The sequence below is a fragment of the Balaenoptera borealis genome (genome assembly GCF_965194805.1).
Source record: "Balaenoptera borealis genome assembly, chromosome: 1".
Classification (NCBI taxonomy): Eukaryota; Metazoa; Chordata; class Mammalia; order Artiodactyla; family Balaenopteridae; genus Balaenoptera; species Balaenoptera borealis.
The window spans coordinates 109,682,021-109,699,902 of NC_138860.1; the positions used below are offsets into that span (position 1 = coordinate 109,682,021).

General features: G+C 36.5%; 1 pseudogene across 1 annotated transcript; it reads right to left on the reverse strand.

Annotated features, from left to right (window-relative positions):
• Positions 1-1,112: 1,112 nt before the first annotated feature.
• LOC309625264 (bifunctional 3'-phosphoadenosine 5'-phosphosulfate synthase 1 pseudogene) lies at positions 1,113-16,485 on the reverse strand (annotated as a pseudogene). Its single transcript has one exon. The product of its transcript is annotated as a bifunctional 3'-phosphoadenosine 5'-phosphosulfate synthase 1 pseudogene (transcript).
• Between the last annotated feature and the right edge of the window lie 1,397 nt (positions 16,486-17,882).

A 17,882-nucleotide genomic window follows, 5' to 3' on the forward strand; every position in this document is an offset into this window, starting at 1 on the left:
TGCAGGATATCGGCTACATAAAGAAAGACAAGCAACTTTAAATGCTATTTATTCATCCACAAATAGAGGCTGTAGCATACAACACCACAGTTTTTGTTCTTTGATTAGCATGGGTGCTTCCGGTGACCCTTACTAATGTCTGCAAAGAATGTGAATGAAAGATGGGAATAGACAATATATTCAGTGCACTGACTTTCCCTCGTAACCTTCACCACCGCAGTTTCATGACTTTGCTCCATCATGAAGTATAGGGAAATAAAATACCACTTTTTTTTTTTCCCTTGGAAGGCTTTATTCTATTGTTTATTTTTGCTGTTGTTGATTTACAGGTGAAAAGTAATCTAATTTTTAAGATTTCTGGTCTACATAGAATGATTTTGATACCATAGTATAGAATAGTGCCTGGAACCATTTTGAAGGATATTTTTTGTTACCTTCCTTGAATCTATTCTCCCCTTCTCCCCAGTTTTGTTTTTGTTTTTAACCAAGAGAATCTTTATATTTAGGGAGGAAATCTGCTCCCTCCTTTTTTCTAGCCATGCAGTTTGGGTGAAATTGAATACACGTCCTGCTTCAGGGGTGGCTCTTTGTTGTCTAAAATCAGAGTACAGACGGTCCTCGACTTACAATGGTTTGACTTAAGATTTTTTGGCTTTACGATGATGGTGCAAAAGTTATACACATTCGGTAGAAACCATACTTCAAATTGTGAATTTTGATCTTTTCCCAGGCCAGTCATATGTGGTACAATACTTCCTCATGTTGCTGGGAAGTATTGAGGGTAAAAAACCGATATACTTACCACCGTTCTGTACTCATAAAACCATTCTGTTTTTCACTCTCAGTACAGTATTCAATACATTACATGAGATGTTCATTATTTTATTATAAAATAGGCTTTGAGTTAGGTGATTTTGCCCACTGTAGGCTAATGTAAGTGTTGACCTGAAATAGATAGACTCTCATATATCTCTCCAGCAAAGATGGGTTCAGATAAGCAGAGAATTGCAATTTGGAGTCTGCAAAGATGGCAAACCACTTGCAAGCACCACTTGCTCCCCTCCCTCACATCTCCCCCCCCCTGCCCCCCCCCCCCCCCCCCCCCCCCCGCCACAAGGGAGGGAGAACACTTCTATAGAGGAGAAAAGGAAGTTGGGAGGGCCATAGTAAACAAAGAGTCCTTGACTTTTTATTGGCTGAGTCCTTTCCAGGAAATAAGAGAAGTCTTTCTTCTTCCTTTTGTACGTGGGTAGGGCCTCAAGGCATGAAAGCTCCCCTTTCTGGTCTCCCAACTCTATTTAATTGAAGTTTCTGTTTATTAATTTTTACATAAGTTTTCTGACCATGTTTAAGATAGGCTAAGCTAAGCTATGATGTTTCCTAGGTTAGATGTATTAAATGCATTTCAACTTTGACATTTTCAAGTTATGATGGATGGGATGTAATCCCATCACAAATTAAGGAAGATCGGCATTGTAATCTTGTCACAGTGGTTGGATTAGGGAAGGACACTGTCACCTCTTTTTGTTTATTGCTATATTTAGTTTGCTAGCATTTTGTTGAGAATTTTTGCATCTATATTCATAGGGGATATTCATCTTTGGTTTGCTTTGCTTTTTAAAAAAAGAAACCAAAATGTTTAATTTTACTGAATAAAGAAAGTTTACTCAGGGTTTATGCAGATCATAAGAATGCTTAGATTATAACAGCTGAAAGATCCACAGCTGATTGGAAGGAAGGAATAAAGAAAGTAACTTATATTTTCACTGGCTAAACAAAAATCTAATTGCTATAGATGTCTTGTAAAATTTCCCAAAAAAGGTCTAGCCAAATTTATTTTCTAGTGGATTCTTTTTCCTTTTTTCAGGAATGAAAAATAAGATTCAATGTGTATATTATTGATTATAACTAATATCACAGCTTGAAAAAGTCATGACACAGAAGCATAAATATAATATTAAAAAGGCAAGATTTTCAAATTGTATTAAAGGTATATTAACCATAGTAACTGGAAAAGATATATTAAACTTAGCAGTGTACCACACAAGTTCGAAACAAAACTCATAGGGCAGACCAAAACTGATGCTAATTAAGGAAAATGGTCTGTTTTTTAGAAAGGGTGTCCAGACAGACACCACTACAAAGAAATGCCAACAGTAACTATTGGTCCCTTCTGTTCCTTAGTGAAGTGTCAAAGATAGAGTGACTGGGTTAACAGCTTAAGGTTTCTCCAAGCATCTGTAGTATTATCAGCACGGTCCAGGCCTTGGGAGTCCTGACACTTCAGGAGGTTTCTGGCCTTCTTGGGCAAGTCTGCACATTTGTGTTCCTGAAATAAATTCAAAGTCTTCATGGTGTTCAGAGTCATGGTAGTCTATATGCTTCTTTTTCTTGTCGTAAACTGTAACTTGAAGGGAAACTATTTCCAAGGTGATTAAGCCAAGGGCCATTGTTATCTCTTTGCTGTTATGAGGTGGCTCATAAAGACCCTTCCCTGTTTTCTGGATGAGACATGCCAGCAGAGTCTCACCCAACAGTATAAAAGTCGATTCCCGCGACCATCAGTGTTCTGCAATGCTACTGGACCTCAGTTGGTCCATGATGGGATATGGAAAGATGGCCACCACTGTTGTTTCAAGATTCAGGATTTCTTCCTCTAGCACTACAGCCTGTTGCTTCATGTGCCACTTCAAAGGAACATTATTATTTTTTGTCAGGCCACCAAGAGGGTGAAGGAGAAAGACAGGGCACCTGTAAGCCGCTCTCTAGAAGTTGCTTTTGATATCCTGTATTAATGGAGCATGTCCATTGTGGACTGAGTTTCATAATTAAATTCAAAGGCAGCATCAGCCTTCGTATCTTTAAACATCTGCTTTAGCTCAGTAGGAGTGAAACAATACTGATCAAGATCATCATTCTAATAAATTTGGTCAAAGACTTGAAGATTTCCTTCAATCAGCCAATCTCCTTGTTCCAAAACAAATCTTGATGTAGAGGTGGTCCTGAATGTTGTTCCTCACTGTCTAGCACAGCGTTCCTCCTTCCTGTGTTAAAAAAAAGCTCTGGATTTTGAAGAAGAAGAGCTGCACAGTGACCCTCCTACATCAGAGCAAAAGCTGTCCAGATGTCCAGCATTTACCTTCTTGAGTAGCTGTCAGAAATATAGGCACTGACAAATTAATGATGTCTCCATCCAGAAGATAATCAAAATGAAGGCACTGCAAGTACTTCCCATTTCTGCTAAAGCCATTCAGTGAGATGCGCCAATCTTTTGCCAAAACCTGCACACACTGCACAACCACTTTATTAATTTTTAATGCTGATAATGTTTCTCCATCTGTTTTTGCCAAATGAACTTTATTTTCTGGCACACACAAGATGCCACAGGTACAATATCCCATTCCCAAAGAAGTTCCATAACTCTTACTGCACACAGCCATTTATGTCACAGGAGTCTGTTTTCAGCGTCAATTCAGGGGCTTTTGGTTTTGTATATTCAGAACCAAACCCAGTGAAACATTTAATTTCTCTAGCCCATGCTTTTTATTAGAGTCCTTTGATAACCTCTGCTCACAAACATGCAGAGGTGCATTTAACAAATACTTCAAAAAAAGGCAAACTTGTACCCTCCTGAATTTGCCTTGTATTATTGTGATCTTGAGTATAAGGCAATATAAAACTTGTAATGCACACTAAGCCAGCACCTGTAAACAGCTTAGCAACTTCTGCAACTCATCCAACATTCTCATCTCTGTTCAACACTAAAGCCAAGGTTTTTATTGAGACCTTGATGAACGTTGTCACCAACCAGAGTATAGCACGGATAACCTGGCAAACCAAGTATTCCTCCAAAGCCATGCTCACTGTGGTTTTTCCTGCTCCAGATAAGCCTGTTAGCCAAACTGTGCAACCAAAAAAGCCACCTCTGGTCTCTACCACCTGACCTCTTGTTCCTGCTGACATGGTGAGCTTGATAGGTGGCATTAGGTGCTCTCTGCCTTCTCCAGTTCTGCATGTTATTGCTCAGTATGTCTTTCTCGTACAGGTTCCCAAGGACCTTCATGGCTGTAGAGAGTGCACAGGGTGCCGGGGTTTTCAACCCCCAAAGGTTAGAAGGAGGAGGGGAGGCCTGTGGGGGTGGAGCAGAGCAGGAAGGTATGCTCTGACCTAGGCACTTTATGCTCTAGATTCTGGTTGTGTGGCTTGTTGGCTGTACCTCTGATATGGGTCAGGGCAGAGGTATATGGGATTTTTTTTTTTTTTTCTTGTGATGTCTTTGTCTGGTTTTGGTATCAGGGTAACACTGGCCTCATAGAATGGGTTTGAAAATGTTCCCTCTTCCTTTATGTTTTGGACAAGTTTGTGAAGGATTGGTATTAATTCCCATTTAAATGTTTGATAGAATTCATCAGTCAATCTATCTGGTTCTGAGCTTTGCTTTGTGGGAAGTTTTAAAATTACTATTTCATTCTCTTTGTTAGAGGTCTACTCAAATTTTCTATTTCTTCTTCAGTCAGTTTTGGTAATTTGTGTTTCTAGGAATTTGTCCATTTCCTCTAAATTATCTAATTTATTGACATAAAATTGTTTATAGTATTTCCATGTGATACTTTTTATTTCTGTAAGTTTGGTAGTGATGTCACCTTTTAATCACTATCCTGTAAAGGTAATCATTACCATGCCTTATAGGGTAAACACTTCCTTAAGCCTATATTCCTAAACACTATAGTTTTAATTGTTCTCTGAATTCCACACAAATGAAATCATATGCAATATATTCTTGTCTGGCTTCTCTTGCTTTATTTTATGTTTGTAAATTTATCCCTGTACCTTTAGTTTGTTCATTTCATTGCTGTGTACTATTCCATTGAATGAATACAGGCATACCTCATTTTATTGTGCTTCACAGATATTGCAGTTTTTAGAAATTAATGGTTTGTGGCCCTGTGTCCAGCAAGTCTGCAGGTGTCATTTTTCCAAAAGCATTTGCTCACTTCATGTCTCTGTGTCACATTTTGGTAATTCTCACATTTCAAATCCTCCACCAGCAAAAAGATTATGACTTGCTGAAGGCTCAGATGATGGTTTTCATGTTTTAGCAATAAAGTATTTCTAAATTAAGATTTTTACATTGTTTTTTCAGACCTAATGCTATTGCACACTTAATAGACTATAGTATAGTGTAAATATAACTTTTATACATACTAGAAAACCAGAACTTTCGTGTGACTTGCTTTATTGTGATATTCACTCCGTTACAGTGGTCTGGAATCAAACCCACAGTACCTCCCAGGTATGCTTGTATACAACAATTTATTTATTCACTGACATTTGGTTATTTCTTGTTTTTGGAATATTATAAAAATTGCTGCTGTTAATGTTCTTGAACATGTATTTTGTTTCTTACAAACATGCAATTATGTTGGATTATACATAGGAGTGATCTGCTGAGACACAGGATTTATGTCTGCTCAATTTTAGTTGATAATGCCTAAGAATTTTCAATGTAGTTATATCAGCTGATACTCCCATCAGTAGTATATAAAGATTTCCATTGCCTTATCTCCTTGCCAAAACTTAGTATTGTCATTAAAAAATATCTTTAGTCATACTAGCTTGGTTACAGTGGTATCACATTATTGTTTTCATATGCATTTTTCACAACAAAGTTGAGCTCCTTTTTATATTGTATTGTCATTTAGATAACCTCCTTTGAAAGTGCCTGTTGAGGCCCCTGCTTATTTTTCTATTGTGCTGTCTTTTTATCAGATCTGTAAGAGTTTTAATATATTCAGATAAGTGTCCTTTACTGGCTATATATGTTGAAAATGTTTTCTCAAACTGTATAGTTTAATTTATAATGTATTTTGATGAATAAATTTCTTAATTTTAATGCAGTTAATATTTGATATTTCCTTTTTGGTTAGTGTTTCTTGGTTACTTAGTTAAAAATATATCTTCCTACTTACAGTTCATGATAATGTTATGTTCTAGACAATTAGGTCAACTACTCACCTAGAATCAATTTTTATGTATGGTTTGAGCTAAGGGTCAAGTTTTATTCTTCTCCATATTGATATTCAATTAATGAAGCATCATTGACTGAAAGAGCATCTTTCTCACACTATTTAGCAATACTCCACATGTCTTAAATCAATTGTCCATATATGCATATGATTTAATGTGGCCCAAAGATTTGAAGGAACAAGGGGAGTGAGAGATTAACAGAATCTGGAGATGGAAAGACAGCTGTAGCCATAAGAAAAGGCCACAGGACAAGAACTATGACCTTAGAGGAACATAGCCCCTGAAAGGTGTGGTACAATAAGGAATAAGCAGAGAAAAGAAAAATCCCAATTTTTGCCTCTTGTTTCCCCTTAAACTCCTGTTCAGTTGGAACCCAAATGGAAACCAGAAAGCAAAGGAGCTTGTTGATGCAATTCATACCTGGGACATAGCCCAGGTAGAAAGGTGAAGCAAGAACAAGAATGTCAGATGGAAGATACCTAGCACAGCCAAGTACATTTGCCTCTCAGCATCCTCTCCTCGTTTGTCCAGGTGAAATATTTGTTTCCCCACTACAGGAGACACCCAAAATGTCCGCCCTGAACCAATGTCTCATCATAGAGTAGGTCAATGCAATCAAAATCCTACCTGGAAAGTAATGTTTAGCCACCACCGGTGTTCTTCATATAAGGTTAACAGCAGGAGGGAGTGGGGGAGTGTGGAGGGAGGAAATGGGTGCAAGAGAAGCCACTAACTAACATAAAACATAACTACTATATCCTCTACTTCTATAGTTAGACATGAGGCTTAAGTTGATAAAGGTAGCTGCCTTCTTCCACAGCCCATTTTATGTTTCCATCATTATCCATCTCAGCTGAATAGTGTTATTTATTTGGTGGGATGGCCCAAACCTCCATATCTGTAGGCTCTGAATCCTTGGTGATTCCATATTTACTGGGTTGTCCTAGTTTTCCATAGTTCAGAATTATTGAGCACCAGGAATATGTAGATGCCTTAGTGAATTATCTGGCTCCATTCATAGTTTGTACCTAATGGGTAGCAGTAACCCAATTTCAACTTTTAATCATGATGTGTCATCACAGACTATGCAGTGACACTCTTTCTGTCTGTTTGTTACATGTCATGAGGGTCTAAAATTTTAGAAGCAGTCTCAGCTTTTAACTCAATGAGGCTATAACTGTGTGTCTTGGTGGATACAAAGATCCACTACTGGACACCAACTTTCCTCTACTGCACACTAACATTCCCCAAACCAAATATGAAGGGAAGAAAAACTTTCTTTGGTAGTTTATTGATATAATACTGAGAGGGACCATTTTCACCTGTAAAACTTGATTCTGGCCATGGGAGAGTGGTACTAAGTATTGGCTGCTAGTTTAAGAACATACTTCATCCTCTGTTCTAGAACCCCAGCCTCCCATGATGTTGTTTTCTAGCTGATGCCATAATTGTGGTTTCAGCAGGCTATTTCACCATTCTGTTTATCCATCTGCTTTCTGATGGGGAGACATGGTAAAGCCAGTGAATTATGTAGGCCTATGTCCATTGGCATATATCTTTCATTGTAATATGTGTCACCCCTTGTAAGGTTATATTGTGCAGAATGCCATGGCTGTAGATAAGGTATCTGGAAGGATGGTATTGGTAAAGTGCTGTGGACAGTAAAGGGATTTCTGTATCTGAAATATAAACTTATGTCTGTGAGGACAAGTCACTCTCTCTTTCATGACAGAAAAGTTTATTTTAATCACCTTCCACCAGGAAGCAGGCCAGTCTGCCGAGGAATGGTGCCACATGGAGCTGCTTGTGGCAGGTGGACCACTTGGCATGGTGATATTAAGATCAGGCTTTATGAGGGGAAATTCATGTTACAGAACACATGACTAGCATTCGACCCTGCTCCTCAGAAATACTCTGTACATCGGTCGTTTGAGTAAGCACGGGGGTGCCTGGAGAAAGACACTTACTGATAGCCACAGGGAACAACACCTTGTGCATCTGACTATTGAAAGCATTCTCCACGGTGGATTTGTTCCTGTGGGAAAAAAATCTCACACTCTGTATTCCTTCTAAAAGAAGTTCTCTATGAAACGCTCTCGTAAATCACTACTCTAACAACTTAATTCTTTCCATGTCCCTGACCATTTAGACAACCTGTTGCCACTGCTCATGAATCGGTATATATCTGCACCTAAGGCTATATTTCCTTCCATGCACTGTGGACAGTCAGATGTACTACCTCAATTTCTGCCACAGGAAATATTTACCCTCATTGCTGTCTTTCAAGGCTACCCCCGAGTTGGACTATATTAAAGTCACTAACGACTTCTAGCTTAAATTACCATACTAAGCAGGTCTACCTATAGACATAGTTTTGTTTTCTTTTCTCCTTTATTGGTCATAGGGTAGGGAAGTCCTATGCAGTTCCACATGTGGGTTGTTGGAGAGCTGATAAAGCTGTAGAAGTACCTTGGGAATCTGAGCCACCAATGAAGTTAACTTGTGCCTTCCAAATCTGTTTGGGCAACCAAGTTGAATATATCATTTCTTTTTTACAATGCAATGCTTATAATGCACATCTAAGTTGATGGTTTGATGAATCAGATAACATCTAGTCTATAGATTACAAATCACTAGGGTTCCATAGACAAAATTTTGGGCAGGCCCAGAGCCCAGTAGCTAGTCAAGAGCTCCTTTACAAAAGAAGAATTGTAGCTAGCATAAGGGCATTGCTTCCTTCCCAAATCTTAGTGGTCTGAGCTGTGATTCACCTATTGGACTTGTGCAAAACTTCATATGATATCCCTGTCGGCCACAGACAATTTCAATGTCACTGTGTCCAAAAAGTCATAATTCAATGAAAAGGTCAACTTGCACACAGAAGAAACTGAGAAGCCTAACAAATTACCAAATAAGGTTTATGTTTCTTCCCTAACACAAAGAAACTCAGCAAGAACTGTGCCACTTTCTTCATGGTGGTCAATACAATTTGCAGCAACTTATTTCTCACTATGGAGAGAATATCCTGACAGTCCTTAGACTATTGGACCCTCTGAATATGGTATGCTCCTAAATTTTCATAGTCTTATTTCCTACCTTCTGGCATGCATATGTCTTACTAAGGCATCTAAAGTGCTTGCCACTTTGTGTTCATTAGATTCAGTTAGCATAAAGTCACAAATGGAATGAACCAGTGTCATGTTCTATGGGATATCAAGACGATCAAGGGGACTCAGGGCTATGTTATGACAGCACAAGAGAGTTGACATAACCCTGAGACAAGACCATAAGGTTATACTCTTGTACCTGTGAAGGCAAACTGTTTCTCATTATCTTTGCTGAAAGATATAGAAAAAAAGCCGAGTCAATCAGGTCAATTGCTGCATGTTAGCTGCCAGGGGCTGGGTTGATTTGCTCCATTAAAGATATCACATCCAGAAACGCACCTATGATTGGTATCTCCACCTGATTAAGTCTGTGATAATCGACTTTCATTTTCCATGACCCATTTGTTTTGTGAACTAGACATACATTAAAAGAGATTGGGATATTATAAGAATACTTGGTCTTTTTGAAGGCTTTGCTAATCTCTATAATGCCTTGGGGAATGCAAAATTTCTTTAGGTTTACTTTTCTTGACAGATGTGGAGGAAGGTGGGGAGTTCCATGGGATTCATTTGGCATTTTCTACCATAATAGACTTCACTCAGTTTCTACTCCTTCTCCACTAGTACTTTGATTTTAGCACAAGACAGTTAAGCTCTGAGTCTGTGCTGCCATGATATAGCCCTTATAACCAGGCTTTGGGTTTAGTTTACATCGGTACTTTACCTGTGACTATGGAAGATGAGAGACCCTTCAGAGCTATTATTAGGGCTTTATGACTTTCAGCTCTGATTTGGATTTAGAAAATTTTTTCCTGAGTAATCTTTATGGGGTCATCTGAAGTCTCCAGCTAATCTCATAATCATTATAATCATTATTGTTGTCAAAGTAATCAATTGACATAGCCATTTGTTCTGCCAATGTCTATTCTCCTGGTGTACTTCCTTCCATGCCACCAACTGAAGGACCAGAGGGCTAGTAAGAGTGGGAGGCTGTTACTATTCCTAGGCCTGAAAGGGCAATGGGAAGGAATGAATACTAGAACTAGAAAGGATAGTTGTATAGCGAAGGGTAACTGACAAGAGCTATATAGTTTTTAGTAGAGGAGCACAGTCACCCACTATAACACAATGGAGCGAAAATTAGGGGAAAAAATACCTAAACTCATTCTTTCCCACTCTATATTATCCTATCTCCCACTGGCCAAAGGAAATAAGAAGCCAGAGGACAAGGCAACCCATTAAGGCAGTCCCTATAGATTGACCTCTTACTGTACAGAGCAGAGAAGGGTGGATTTGGCAGGGCAGAGCTATCTCATGCTTCCCAACTCTTCAACTGGCTAACTCATCTTTTGTTTCTTAGCTGACATGTTATTTCCCCAAAGAAGTTTTCCTAAAGCCCTAAATACAGCATTATAAAAAGGCTCAACAGTCTTCTCTTTTAGCACACTGTTGTTATTCTTGATAGGCCTTATTACAATATGTATTTATATATAAATTAGTTGAGTCTATAGGTTAAGTTACATAATGGCTCACTATTTTATATTTTATTCTTTCATATTTGAATACCTGGTATCTTACACATAGTAGATGCTTATTAAATATTTGTTGAAAAGAAATAAATGAAATAATTAGACCTATGTAATCTATGACCTAAACCTCCACACATATTATCATCTCTTTTGGAAAATGTGTTCTCAAATGTAAATCATTGACATTGCCACAAAATTTGTAAAACACAGCATACTTGTAAATCATAACCAATCTGTGTGCATCGTTTATACGATGGTACGTTTATACGTGGTAGCTTAAATTACTTTATAGCAATTTGTGTGCCTTCATTTGTTTCTAAGTTCTACTAAGAATTATAATGTGTTTTTCTTACCATTGAATATTACCATTGAAGTATTGGTATAACAATTCAGTCTTGGGAAACTAACTAATATTTCTGGAGAAATGAAAAAATGTTTCTGGAATTCTGAAAGCTTTTACACAGCTAATTGATACATTACAGGGAACCCAGAGAAAAATGTGGAATAAGAATGAAACTAACAACTAACAATTAAACACTATGGTGTGTGCCAGACAGAATGCTGGATGCTTTATATATATTACTTAGTTAAACTTAGGACATTAACACAGTAAATAATTATACTCCCATTTTATGGATTGGAAAATATATCTTTAATTAGGAAAGATGATTCACAAGAATATACTTAGTGGTATCAAACTGGGAGCCAAGTGATTGAGCAGGTATGAAATTAAATGTTGCCTGGTCACTAAATATTGTTATTATTGTAATACTTCAGTGCCAATTGACACCAATGCTGAATGTAGCTTCTGTAATGGCACTTATCCAGTGTGTGAGGCTTATTATGGAATGATGTCAGTATCTTCTGTCATCAATTTCATAAAAAACTAACAGGTTTTCTTTGGTGGTTCTGATATATTTCAAAAAGATTAAGTGAGTTACTGTCCTGCTATACAGCTATGGGTAGCTCTAGCTGGTCAGTCTTTGGCAATATTGAGGCATTTTACCTGGGTAATTTAATGGTGTCACAGCTTCATATATGTGCTTAGGACCTGCAGACAACATCTAGTGTAAAATAATTCAAGAGAATAATATGTATCAATAAAAGAGCTTTGTGCAAAATGCCACATTAAATATTATTTTAATGGTTCAAAACTTTGACCATTAAAGTTGAGTTTTAGCTCAAAGCACAGAAGTTCTTTAGCACTAAAGCATTGCTCTAAAGAAAGGTCGAGATTTTTTTCTGTAAAGGGCTTGGCAGGCATATTTCTCTGTCACAACCAGCCAACTCTGTCACTGTAGCATGAAAACGGTCATAGATAATCTGTATAAGAATGAATATGTCTATATCTCAATAAAACTCTGGACAGCCAAAACCTGAATTTCATATATTTTTAATGTGCCATAAAATCTTCTCCTCTTTTATTCAACCATTTAAAAATTTAAAAATCACTCTTAGCTCATGGATGATACAAAAGCAGGTTATAGGCTGGATTTGGCTCATGGATCGTAGTGTGCTGACCTCCTGCTCCAAACGATCTGACTGGGACAGAGTTTGCCTTTTTTAATACCATTTAATCTACAGTGTGGCAAAAATAGCTAAATGTCTACCATTATCTTGTGCTGTGTCTTCCATATGATAGCCAGATTTTGGAAGCAGCTGCCCAGCCAAGATCTTTACCTCCACCCCCATCCTGCAACCCTGCTTTTATTCAGAGCTAGATGACTGGTTCTCACCAAAGGAATGTGAGTGGGAGTAATGTGTGTCACCTCTAGGCCAGCGCACTTAACTGTAATATATGCAGTGTAAATACATGTAATTGCATGTACCTTTTCAGATTAGTGTTTTCATTTTTTCTGGGTATATACCCAAGAGTGGAATTGCTGGATCATACTGTAGTTCTATTTTTAGTTTTTTAAGGAACCTCCATACCAATCTCCATAGTGGCTACACCAATTTACATTCCCACCAACAGTGTACAAGGGTTCCCTTTTCTCCACACCCTCTCCAACATTTGTTATTTGTGGTCCTTTTGATAGTAGCCATTCTGACAGGTGTGAGGTGATGTCTTATGGTGGTTTTGAGTTGAATTTCTCTAAAAATTAGTGATGTTGAGCATCTTTTCATGTGCCTGTTAGCCATCTGTATGTCTTCTTTGGAAAAATGTCTATTCAGATCTTCTGCCCATTTTTTGATGCTTTGTGGGGTTTTTTTTGATATTAAGTTGTATGAATTGTTTATATGTTTTGGATATTAATCTCTTGTCAATTATATCATTTGCAAATACTTTCTCCCATTCAGTAGGTTGTCTTTTCATTTTGTCCACCTTGCTGTGCTAGTGATTTTAAGTTTAATTAGGTCCCATTTTTTAATTTTTGCTTTTATTTCTTTTGGCTTAGGAGACAAATCCAAAAAAAATATTTCTATGATTTACAGCAGAGTGTTCTGCCTATGTTCTCTTCTAGGAGTCTTATGGTTTCCAGCCTTACTTTTCGGTCTTTAATCCATTTTGAGTTTATTTTTATATATGGTGTGAAAAAATGTTCTAATTTTATCCTTTTACATATAGCTGTCCAACTTTCCAGCACCACTTATTGAAGAGACTGTCTTTTCTCCATTGTATATTCTTGCCTCCTTTGTCACACATTAATTGACCATAAGTGCATAGGTTTATTTCTGGGATCTCTATTCTGTTCCAGTGACCTATGTGTCTGTTTTTGTGCCAGTACCATGCTGTTTTGTTTACTGTAGCTTTGTAGCATAATCTGAAATCTGGGAGGGTCATGCCACAAGTTTTGTTCTTTTTTCTCAAGATTACTTTGGCAATTCAGGGTCTTCTGTGGTTCCATATAAATCTTTAGATTACTTATTCTAGTTCTGTGAAAAATGTCATAAGTATTTTGATAGGGATTGCATTAAATCTGCAGATTGCTTTGGGTAGTATGACCATTCTAAGAATATTAACAAGAGCATTGAATATCTTTCCATTTCTTTGCACTGTCTCCAATGTCTTTCATCAATGTTTTATAGTTTTCAGAGTATAGGCTTTTCATATCCTTTGCTAAGTTTATTTGTTGGTATTTTATTCTTTTTGTTGTGATTTTAAACAGGATTTTTTTTTTAACTTTTTCTGACAGTTCATTATTCTGTATAGAAAAGCAACAGATTTCTGTACATTAATCTTGTATCTTGCAACTTTATTGAATTCATTTATTAGTTCTAATAGTTTTTTTGGTTCAGACTTTAGGGTTTTCTATATATAATATTATGTCATCTACAAATAATTAGTTTTACTTTTTCCCTTTCAATATGGATTCCTTTTATTTCTTTTTCTTGTCTGATTGCTGTGGCTAGGACTTCCACTACTATGTTAAATAGAGGTGATGAGAGTGGACATCCTCATCTTTTTCCTGAATTCAGAGAAAAGGCTTTCATTTTTTTTATTGTTCTATATGATCCTAGCTATAGGTATGTCATAAATCAATTTTATTATGTTGAGGTATGTTCCCTCTATACCAACTTTGATGAGAATTTTTATCATGAGTAGATGTTGAATTTTGTCAAATGCTTTTTCTGTGTCTATTGAGATGATTATGTACTTTTTATCTTTCCTTTTGTTAGTGTGATGAATCACATTGATTGATTTGTGAATGTTGAACCATCCTTGCATCCTGGAATAAATCCCATTTGATCATGGTGTATGATCCTTTTTATATATTGTTGGATTTGGTCTGCTAATATTTTGTTGAGGATTTTTGCATCTATACTCATCAAAGAGATTGGCCTGTAAATTCCTCTTTTTAGTAGTGTTTTTGTCTGGTTTTGGTATCAGGGTAATTGTGGCCTCATATAATGAATTTGGAAGTGTTCTGTCCTCTTCAATTTTTTGGAATAGTTTGAGGAGTATAGGCATTAGTTTTTCTTTATATGTTTGGTAGAAATCCCCTATGAGCTATTTGGTCCTTCACATTTGCCTGCTGGGAAATTTTTTAAATTACAAATTCAACTTCACTGCTAGTGATTGGTCTGTTCAAATTGTCTGCTTCTTCTTGATTCAGTTTGACAGGTTGTATGTTTCTAGAAATGTGTCTGTTTCTCTAGGCTGTCCAATGCACTGGCATATAACTGTTCATAGTATTTCCTTAAGATTTTTTGTATCTCAATATCTTTGTGATATTGGTTATTATTTCTCTTCTTTCATGTCTTATTTTGTTTACTTGAGTCCTCCCACTTTTCTTCTTGGTGACTGTGGTTTAAGGTTTATCAATTTTGTTTATCTTTTCAAGAAACCAGCTATTGGTTTCATTGAACTTTTCTACTGGTTTTTTGGTCTCTGTTTATTTCCTCTCTGATCTTTATTACTTCTTTCTTCTGACTTTGGACTTTGTTCTTCTTTTTCTAATTCCTTTAAGTGGTAGGTTAAGTTGTTTATTTGAGATTTTTCTTCTTTCTTGAGGAAAGCCTGTATCACTATAAGCTTCCCTCTTAGAACTGTTTTTGTTGCATCCCTTAGATTTTAGAGAGTTGTCTTTCCATTTTCATATGTCTTGAGGTATTTTGTGATCTTTGATTTCTTTCTTTGATACCTTGATTTTTTAGTATCATGTTGTTTAGTCTCCATGTGTTTGTTTTTTCCCCCATTTTCTTTTGTAATTGATTTCTAGTTTCATACTGTTAGGTTTAGAAAAAAATGCTTGATATAATTTCTATCCTCTTAAATTTGTTGAGACTTGTTTTGTGGCCTAGTATGTGATCTATCCTGGAGAACATTCCATATGCACTTGAAAAGAGCATGTATTCTGGTAATTTTGGATGTAATGTCCTGTAAATATCAATTAAGTCCAACCAGTCTATTGTGTCATTTAAGACTACTATTACCTTATTGATCTTCTCTCTGGATGCTCTATCTAGAGTGAGTTTTTAAAAAAAGAAATTCTGATCATGCCTCTGGCTAACCTTCTTAAAATATCTGTTGACTTTTGTCAACGTGACTCTTGACTTTTTAGGATAAATCAAATCCCAAGGTTTTTAGTTTGGCTTACATGGTTTTGCAGGCCTGGTTTCCATCCTCTCCTTTCTCACTTCTGCAGTGATGATCCGCATTTTCTGCTCTTCAGATTCATTCTCCCTTTAGTCACTGGATCTTTTCATATGCTCTTCTCTTGCTGAGAATGTTCTCCTACTCATTCTCTAGTTGACTTCCCTTCTTTCAGACCTTATTTCCATCATCATTTCCTTAGATAATTGTTCTGCATCTTCCTACATCAGATATTATTGTTTATTATGTCACCTTGTACCTCTCGTTGTATCATTTGTCAAAGTTGAAATACTATACTTAACATGTAAATCTTTACATACATGAGCTATAAGTCTCCTGAAGATATGACAATGCCTTTTTTGTTGGTGCTGAAGTCTGTAACCCAAGCACACTGTCTCTCATAGAGTAGCTGATCAAAAATTTGTTGATTAAATGAATGAACAAATTCAACTTCCCAGATTTCTTATGCTATAGAGTGTTTTTAGTTGCAGAGTAATTTATATTTTGTATAAAGTCATGTAATCTATTTTCTTACTTCACTTCATAAGTCTTATGAATTCTGTGAGCAGGTTCTTATTTACTTACTTCTCACAACTGTGGAAGCTAATGCTCAAAGAAATGGAATCTTCTGCCTAAAGTCACTGGTTACCTAATGGTGGCATTCAGAGCAGGGCTCTGGTCTCCTGATCATTGTTTGCTTTAATTGTTTCAAATTTTGTGCAGAGTTAGGTGTGTATAAGCCATAAAAATGAAATGGGCATGATCTGCGTTCAATATTAAAAGTAAACCAAATGTCTAATGAAATTAATCTGACCTGCATAAGATATGCATAAATGTCACTGTGTTGTATAGTGATTATGTACTGATTCTAAGACATTTGGATAAATTACAATAATTAGTATTACTTTTCCTTAGACAGAACCACTGTTTGGGACACTTGGGTACTCCAACAAATGCATATTCATAGTCAAGCGACCAGACCTGCTGTCTAAGACTCTTCAGGAGACAAAGACTACAGATAACTTCCCTTTGATGAGGCAAGTGATAAGAAGAAAATAACTGTAGGTAAGGCTTTTAACTCAGAAGCTCCTGGAACACATAAGAAAAGAGGGGAGAAATGGATGGGTTGTGGGGGAGATGTGTTATAGAAGAGGCATAAAAGAGGGCAGTGCTGGGTGGAAAAATTTGAGTCTATGCATTAACTCTGTGTGGATGCTCAGGAATAACTAGTTTTCTCATTTTGAACAGGTCACCTTCATCACGTCTTTGGGGTGAAGATCCTTCTAAACATTTATCTAACATCATAAACATTGAATTGCAAGGACAGGCTATTTCCCACAAATGGAGCCTAATTATATGAGCTGGAAGTCCTGTAAATCTAAGGTTTAGTGAGAAATATGCTCATGGTCACTTGTTATTTGCTGCTTAATATTTAGCATTCAGTATTCACCATTTTGATTCACTTAATAAACAATTACAGTATATATTAATCCCTTTAGTATTTCCTTCTCCCTCTTTTCCTTTTTACAACAATAAAAATGGAATTCCATTTTTACCTGTCATATAGGTACCATGCTGTTACCTCTAGGAGCTCAAAGTGTGAAATAGGAGATACTGATCTAGTAAAAACAGATGAGGCATATAGTCATTTACTAACAACTCACCCAAGAACAATGGGTGGTACACGAAAGCTAAGATAGATACATATACTATATAGATACATACTATGTAGAAATCTCATTAGCTCTACTTTCTGTGTCAGGAACTGTATGACTTTTCCTACTAAAACATCAGTATCTGGATGCTAAGGCCCATTTCTCTGAATGTCTCTTGTATAACAGATGGGATTGGTGGAATATATGAGGGAAACTACTGCTGCTTTCATTTTTCTATTTATCTCCATGATGTGTGTATGTGGCAACGTCTTTTTGCATTTTTAGCAGGTGTTTGGATGAAGCTGGTTTCAAATGAAAAAATAAAAAGTTCAAATAAGTTATTTTAAATATTACTGCTGTAAATATATATGTATATGTGTGTATACATATATTATACTATATACATATATATGTCTTATCTTACTCATACATTCAAAAAATTTGGTTGTTAAAAAATTTTACAGAATGTTGTAAAGTATCAACAAATAAAGTATTAGTGAAATAAATACAGACAATATCAAAATAA